This window comes from Salmo salar, chromosome 13 (genome assembly GCF_965601325.2).
Source record: "Salmo salar chromosome 13, fSalSal1, whole genome shotgun sequence".
NCBI lineage: Eukaryota > Metazoa > Chordata > Actinopteri > Salmoniformes > Salmonidae > Salmo > Salmo salar.
Genome location: NC_138303.1, coordinates 98,362,309 through 98,370,000, shown reverse-complemented (window position 1 = coordinate 98,370,000; position 7,692 = coordinate 98,362,309). Strand labels below are relative to the sequence as shown.

Below are 7,692 nucleotides of genomic sequence, written 5' to 3'. Positions count from 1 at the left end.
CAGCCATTAATGGATGAGAAAAGATAAGAAGAGAAGTGATGGAGGAAGGGAAGAGAGGGATGGAAAGAAGGAAGAATAGAGGGGAGGGAGAGAGGGTAAGAATAGAGAGGAAAGAGGGAGGGAAGGACAGAGAGGAGAGAGAGGGAACAAAGGGCAAGAGGAAAGAGACCAAGGGAGGGAAGCGGAAGAGGAGAGGGATGGAGAGAGATAGGGGGACAGGAAGAAGGTGGGCGGCAATCAATAGTATGACTCACTGTTTCTGCGCTGGCTGCTTCCTAACAGTATTCATTAAATACAAACCTAATCATTCTGCCTTGATTATCACACACAGCAGAGAGCTCTCTCTTCATCCAGACTCTTCATAAATAACGCCAGTCATCCTGTCTGAGAGAGGAAGGGCCATTTTATAGAGAAGGAAGGAAGGAAGGAAGGAAGGAAGGAAGGAAGGAAGGAAGGAAGGAAGGAAGGAAGGAAGGAAGGAAGGAAGGAAGGAAGGAAGGAAGGAAGGAAGGAAGGAAGGAAGGAAGGAAGGAAGGAAGGAAGGAAGGGAATTTCTATGTTTTGAAACAGGCCTGTGTTAGGTGCAGCGGGGTGTAGAGGAGACTGTCTGGAGGCACCAGGTTCCCTAGAGGCCTACATACAAATAAACACACACCGAGACAGAGACACACACACACGCACAGACATTCAGATTTTGAACAGGCAGTGTTCCCCTATGGGACGGCTGCTCCCCACTGTCTGTATAGTAATTATTACCTTAAACTCCCAGAGGAAAACAGCTACTGTGTACCCTGCACACAAACACACCACTAACAAGAAATGAATAGGCGAATACACACACACACAACTGCACACACACACAGTCCCTCCTAAGCATGGTAACAGACATGCGCTCATGCTTGCACGCAGGCACGCAAACGATGCAAACCAATACTGTGACCTATAAGAAGTACACAATATATACAAAAGTATGTGGACACCCCTTCAAATTAGTGGATTCAGCTATTTCAGACACACGCATTGCTGACAGGTGTATAAAACTGAGCACACAGCCATGCAATCTCCATAGACAAAAACACTGGCAGTAGAATGGCCTTACTGAAGAGCTCAGTGACTTTCAACGTGGCACCGTCATAGGATGCCACCTTTCAAACAAGTTAGTTGGTCAGATTTCTGCCCTGCTAGAGCTGCCCCGGTCAACTGTAAGTGCTGTTATTGTGAAGTGGAAACGTCTAGGAGCAACAACGGCTCAGCCGCAAAGTGGTAGGCCACACAAGTTCACAGAACGGGACTGCCAAGTGCTAAAGCACTTAAAAATCGTCTGTCTTCAGTTGCAACATTCACTACCTAGTTCCAAACTGTCGCTGGAAGCAACATCAGCACAATAACTGTTCGTCAGGAGCTTCATGAAATGGGTTTCCGTGGCCGAGCAGCAGCACACAAGCCTAAGATCACCATGCGGAATGCCAAACGTCGGCTGGAGTGATGTAAAGCTCGCTGCCATTGGACTCTGGAGCAGTGGAAACACGTTCTCTGGAGTGATGAATCAGGCTTCACCATCTGGCAGTCTGATTGACGAATCTGGGTTTGCCGAATGCCAGGAGAACGCTACCTTCCCCAATGTGTAGTGCAAACTGTAAAGTTTGGTGGAGGAGGAATAATGGTCTGGGACTAGGCCCCTTAGTTCCAGTGAAGGGAAATCTTAACACTACAGCATACAATGACATTCTAGACGATTCTGTGCTTCTGACTTTGTGGCAACATTTGGGGAAGGCACTTTCCTGTTTCAGCATGACAATGCCCCCGTGCACAAAGCGAGGTCCATATAGAAATGGTTGGTTGAGATCGGTGTGGAAGAACTTGAATGGCCTGCACAGAGCCCTGTCCTCAACCCCATCGAACACCTTTGGGATGAATTGGAACGCCAACCGCAAGCCAGGGCTACAATCGCTCAACATCGTTGCTCGACCCCACTAATGCTCTTGTGGCTGAATGGAAGCAAGTCCACGCAGCAATGCTCCAACATCTAATGGAAAGCCTTCCCAGAAGAGTGGAGGCTGTTATAGCAGCAAAGGGGGGACCAACCCCATATTAATGCCCACAATTACTGCTTCGCATACAAGCAAGTGAATTTTATGCGTTACAGCTGGATGAGTCAACAGACATGGCGGGCCTGGTACAGCTCCTGGTATATGTCCGTTACGTTTATGGGGGGTGTCACGTCCTGACCATGGTAAGCTGTTATTTTCTATGGTAGAGTAGGTCAGGGCGTGACAGGGGGGTTTATTCTATGTGTTCTATTTCTATGTTCGTAGGTTCTAGTTTTTGTATTTCTATGTTGGTTTGTTTGGGATGATCTCCAATTAGAGGCAGCTGGTCCTCATTGTCTCTAATTGGAGATCATACTTAAGTAGGGGTTTTTCTTCCTGGGTTTTGTGGGTGATTATTTTTGAGTAGTGTTTGTTTCTCCTCTGCGTCACGGTTTGTTGTTTTGTCTTTTCGGTTATTTGATGTATTGCATAGTTTCACAGAGTAAATAAAATGTGGAACTACACAAACGCTGCACCTTGGTCCTCTCCTTTTGACAGCCGTGACAGGGGGTCAATTAAAGAAGACATCCTATTCTGCAAACCAATGGAAACCAGGACAACAGGAGAGGATATTTTTAAAGTACTGGACAGCTTTGTAACATCAAAAGGACTTTGGTGGTCAAGATGTGTTGGTATCTGTACTGAAGGCGCAAAAGCCATGACAGGGAGACATAGTGGAGTGGTAAGCAAGCAGTTGCTCCCGACGACCCCTTGAGTACACTGCAGCATCCACCGAGAGGCTCTTGCTGCCAAGGGAATGCCTGACAGCTTGAAAGACGTTTTGGACACTACAGTGAAAATGGTTCACTTTGTTAAAGCAAGGTCCCTGAACTCTCGTGTATTTTCTGCATTATGCAATGATATGGACAGCGACCATGTAACGCTGGTTATCAAGGGGCAAAGTAGTGCACGTTTTTTTGAATTGAGAGACAAGCTTAAAGTTTTCTTTACTGACCATAATTTTCACTTGTCTGACCACTTGCATGATGACGAGTTTCTCACACGACTGGCCTATCTGGGTGATGTTTTTTCTCACCTAAATGATCTGAATCAAGGATTACATGTACTCTCCACAACTATATTCAATGTGCGGGACAAAATTGAGGGTCGCTTGGATTAAGAAGTTGGAGCTCTTTGTTTGCATTAACAAGGACAACACACAGGTCTTTCCATCATTGTATGATTTTTTTTGTGCAAATGAACTCAAGCTTACGGACAATGTCAAATGTGATATAGCGAAGCACCTGAGTCAGCTGGGGACGCAATTACGCAGGTACTTTCCCAAAACGGACGACACAAACAACTGGATTCATTATCCCTTTCTCCAGTCCACTTACCGATATCTGTACAAGAGAGCCTCATTGAAATTGCAACAAGCGGTTCTGTGAAAATGTAATTTAATCAGAAGCCACTGCCAGGTTTCTGGATTGGGCTGTGGTCAGAGTATCCTGCCTGGGCAAATTGTGCTGTTAAGACACTGATGCCCTTTGCAACCACGTACCTATGTGAGAGTGGATTCTCGGCACTCACTAATATGATAACTAAATACAGGCACAGACTGTGTGTGGAAAATGATTTAAGACTGAGACTCTCTCCAATACATCCCAACATTGCAGAGTTATGTGCATCCTTTCAAGCACACCCTTCTCATTAACCTGTGGTGAGTTATTCACCATTTCTGATGAACAATTAAGGTTTTATATGTAAGATGGCTAAATAAAGAGCAAAATGATTGATTATTATTCTATCATTATTTGTGCCCTGGTCCTATAAGAGCTCTTTGTCACTTCCCACGAGCTGGGTTGTGACAAAAACTCACTCATTCTTATGTTTAATAAATGTATCGTATAGTGTGTGTGTGGCAGGCTTACAATGATGGCAAAAAACAACATTTGAGAGGGCACTGACCCTGGTGCTAGAGGGGTACGCAGCTGGAGGTTGAATGTTTGAAGGGGTACAGGACTATACAAAGTTTGGGAACCACTGGCTTAATTGATTGCGTGGGTCGAATTTGATTGACAGAAGTGTAGTGTACCGTATCAGAATGTGTTGCTGAACTCATGAGTGACATGATGTTCTATGTTTGAAGCAGCCTATAGGCATATTTATTTGGCAAGTCAGATGTGCATGGCTTCATCTCACTGTAGTAGGCTGTAGACCAGGGGTATTCAACTCTTAACGTACGAGCTCCAGAGCCTACTTGTTTTCTTTTCTACCTGTTCATTCATTTAGGGGCGGCAGGTAGCCTAGTGGTTAGAGCATTGAACTTATTTACATTTACGTCATTTAGCAGACGCTCTTATCCAGAGCGACTTATAACTGAAAGGTTGCAAGATCGAATCCCTGAGCTGACAAGGTAAAAATCTGTCGTTCTGCCCCTGAACAAGGCAATTAACCCACTGTTCCTTGGCTGTCATTGAAAATAAGAATTTGTTCTTAACTGACTTGCCTAGTTAAATAAAAAATTGCACCCACCTGGTGTCCCAGGTCTAAATCAGACCACAGTGGTGTAAAAAGTACCCAATTGTCATACTTGAGTAAAAGTAAAGATCCCTTAATAGAAAATGACTCAAGTAAAAGTCACCAAGTAAAATTCTACTTGAGTAAAAGTATTTGGTTTAAAATATACCTAAGTATCAAAAGGAAATGTAATTACTAAAATACACTTAAGAATCAAAAGTAAAAGTATAAATCATTTCAAATTTGTTATATTAAGCAAACCAGACGCCAACATTTTCTTGTTTTTTAAATTTACGGAAAGCCAGAGGCACACTCCAACATTCAGACGTCATTTACAAGCGAAGCATGTGTGTTTAGTGTGTCCTCCAGATCAGAGGCAGTAGGGATGACCAGGGATGTTCTGTGTTTAGTGTGTCCTCCAGATCAGAGGCAGTAGGGATGACCAGGGATGTTCTGTGTTTAGTGAGTCCTCCAGATCAGAGGCAGTAGGGATGACCAGGGATGTTCTGTGTTTAGTGAGTCCTCCAGATCAGAGGCAGTAGGGATGACCAGGGATGTTCTGTGTTTAGTGAGTCCTCCAGATCAGAGGCAGTAGGGATGACCAGGGATGTTCTGTGTTTAGTGAGTCCACCAGATCTGAGGCAGTAGGGATGACCAGGGATGTTCTGTGTTTAGTGAGTCCTCCAGATCAGAGGCAGTAGGGATGACCAGGGATGTTCTCTGTTTAGTGAGTCCTCCAGATCAGAGGCAGTAGGGATGACCAGGGATGTTCTGTGTTTAGTGTGTCCTCCAGATCAGAGGCAGTAGGGATGACCAGGGATGTTCTGTGTTTAGTGTGTCCTCCAGATCAGAGGCAGTAGGGATGACCAGGGATGTTCTGTGTTTAGTGAGTCCTCCAGATCAGAGGCAGTAGGGATGACCAGGGATGTTCTGTGTTTAGTGAGTCTTCCAGATCAGAGGCAGTAGGGATGAGCAGGGATGTTCTGTGTTTAGTGTGTCCTCCAGATCTGAGGCAGTAGGGATGACCAGGGATGTTCTGTGTTTAGTGTGTCCTCCAGATCAGAGGCAGTAGGGATGACCAGAGATGTTCTGTGTTTAGTGTGTCCTCCAGATCAGAGGCAGTAGGGATGACCAGGGATGTTCTGTGTTTAGTGTGTCCTCCAGATCTGAGGCAGTAGGGATGACCAGGGATGTTCTGTGTTTAGTGTGTCCTCCAGATCAGAGGCAGTAGGGATGACCAGGGATGTTCTGTGTTTAGTGAGTCCTCCAGATCAGAGGCAGTAGGGATGACCAGGGATGTTCTGTGTTTAGTGTGTCCTCCAGATCAGAGACAGTAGGGATGACCAGGGATGTTCTGTGTTTAGTGTGTCCTCCAGATCAGAGACAGTAGGGATGACCAGGGATGTTCTGTGTTTAGTGAGTTCTCCAGATCAGAGGCAGTAGGGATGACCAGGGATGTTCTGTGTTTAGTGAGTCCTCCAGATCAGAGGCAGTAGGGATGACCAGGGATGTTCTGTGTTTAGTGTGTCCTCCAGATCAGAGACAGTAGGGATGACCAGGGATGTTCTGTGTTTAGTGAGTTCTCCAGATCAGAGGCAGTAGGGATGACCAGGGATGTTCTGTGTTTAGTGAGTCCACCAGATCAGAGGCAGTAGGGATGACCAGGGATGTTCTGTGTTTAGTGAGTCCTCCAGATCCGAGGCAGTAGGGATGACCAGGGATGTTCTGTGTTTAGTGTGTCCTCCAGATCAGAGGCAGTAGGGATGACCAGGGATGTTCTGTGTTTAGTGTGTCCTCCAGATCAGAGGCAGTAGGGATGACCAGGGATGTTCTGTGTTTAGTGAGTCCTCCAGATCAGAGGCAGTAGGGATGACCAGGGATGTTCTGTGTTTAGTGTGTCCTCCAGATCAGAGGCAGTAGGGATGACCAGGGATGTTCTGTGTTTAGTGTGTCCTCCAGATCAGAGGCAGTAGGGATGACCAGGGATGTTCTGTGTTTAGTGTGTCCTCCAGATCAGAGACAGTAGGGATGACCAGGGATGTTCTGTGTTTAGTGAGTCCTCCAGATCAGAGGCAGTAGGGATGACCAGGGATGTTCTGTGTTTAGTGAGTCCTCCAGATCAGAGGCAGTAGGGATGACCAGGGATGTTCTGTGTTTAGTGAGTCCTCCAGATCAGAGACAGTAGGGATGACCAGGGATGTTCTGTTGATAAGTGCGTGAATTGGACCATTTTCCTGTCCTTTTGGGTGTCAAGGAAAATGTATGGAGTAAAGGGTACAATATTTTCTGAAGGAATGTAGTGAAGTAAAAGTAAAAGTTGTCAAAATATAAATAGTAAAGAACAGATACCCCAAAAAACAACTTAAGAAGTACTTTCAAGTATTTTTACTTAAGTACTTCACACCACTGTCAGACCATGATTAGAGGGGAATAATGAACAATGCAGTGGAAATGGTTTTGAGGTCCTGAGTTGAGTTTGAGGGCTGTAGGCTATGTTTTGGTTATTTGGATTTCCATTTGCCTTTTGTTTACTGCGTTTGTTTACTGTTTAAGAAAACGAACCTAAATATAGATTGTGTCATGCCTTTATAAACCTGATATTTTGTTTACTAGGCCTACTAGCCTACCAGGTACCGTGGTCTGTTCGCATTCATTCGTTCCATTCGCCGTTGTCAGTATTCTAAACCAAACTGTTATTCACTATTTTTGTTTGCATGCATGATTAGCTAGGCAACTACTTTCAGCTTTTAGTTGGCATTATTTTGGTTAGACTGCTGTGTGTATGGTTGCATTCACATAGGCTGTTTGTAATAGGTGAATATCTCTTGTAGCCTACATTCATTACCAAAACGGCCTCGCTTTAGTGTGCAGAGCGCTGTCCATTGTGTTGTTACAGTGCAGCAGATTGGCTCGAAATCTGTAGCCTACCTGTCACTTTAAAAGCACTCAATGATCTCAGAGTCTAGGCATTTGAACTTCATGTTTATTGTTATATAAGTAGAATTCAGTATAATTCCAATGCACCCCCCCCCCCCCACAAAAAAAATTATAAATTGATTTGCCACCTCGCCGGTTTCAAATGGACCCTTAATCACCTTTTCCTGGCGCCGGGTCTGACATTCTGATCTGTTCAATCAGCCTT

The 7,692-nt window shown here is 45.0% G+C and overlaps 1 protein-coding gene across 1 annotated transcript in view; it reads right to left on the bottom strand.

Moving 5' to 3' along the window:
* The window catches only part of LOC106568312 (membrane-associated phosphatidylinositol transfer protein 2), an 87,331-nt gene that overhangs the window by 78,987 nt on the left and 652 nt on the right, over positions 1-7,692 (bottom strand). The window lies entirely within an intron of this gene.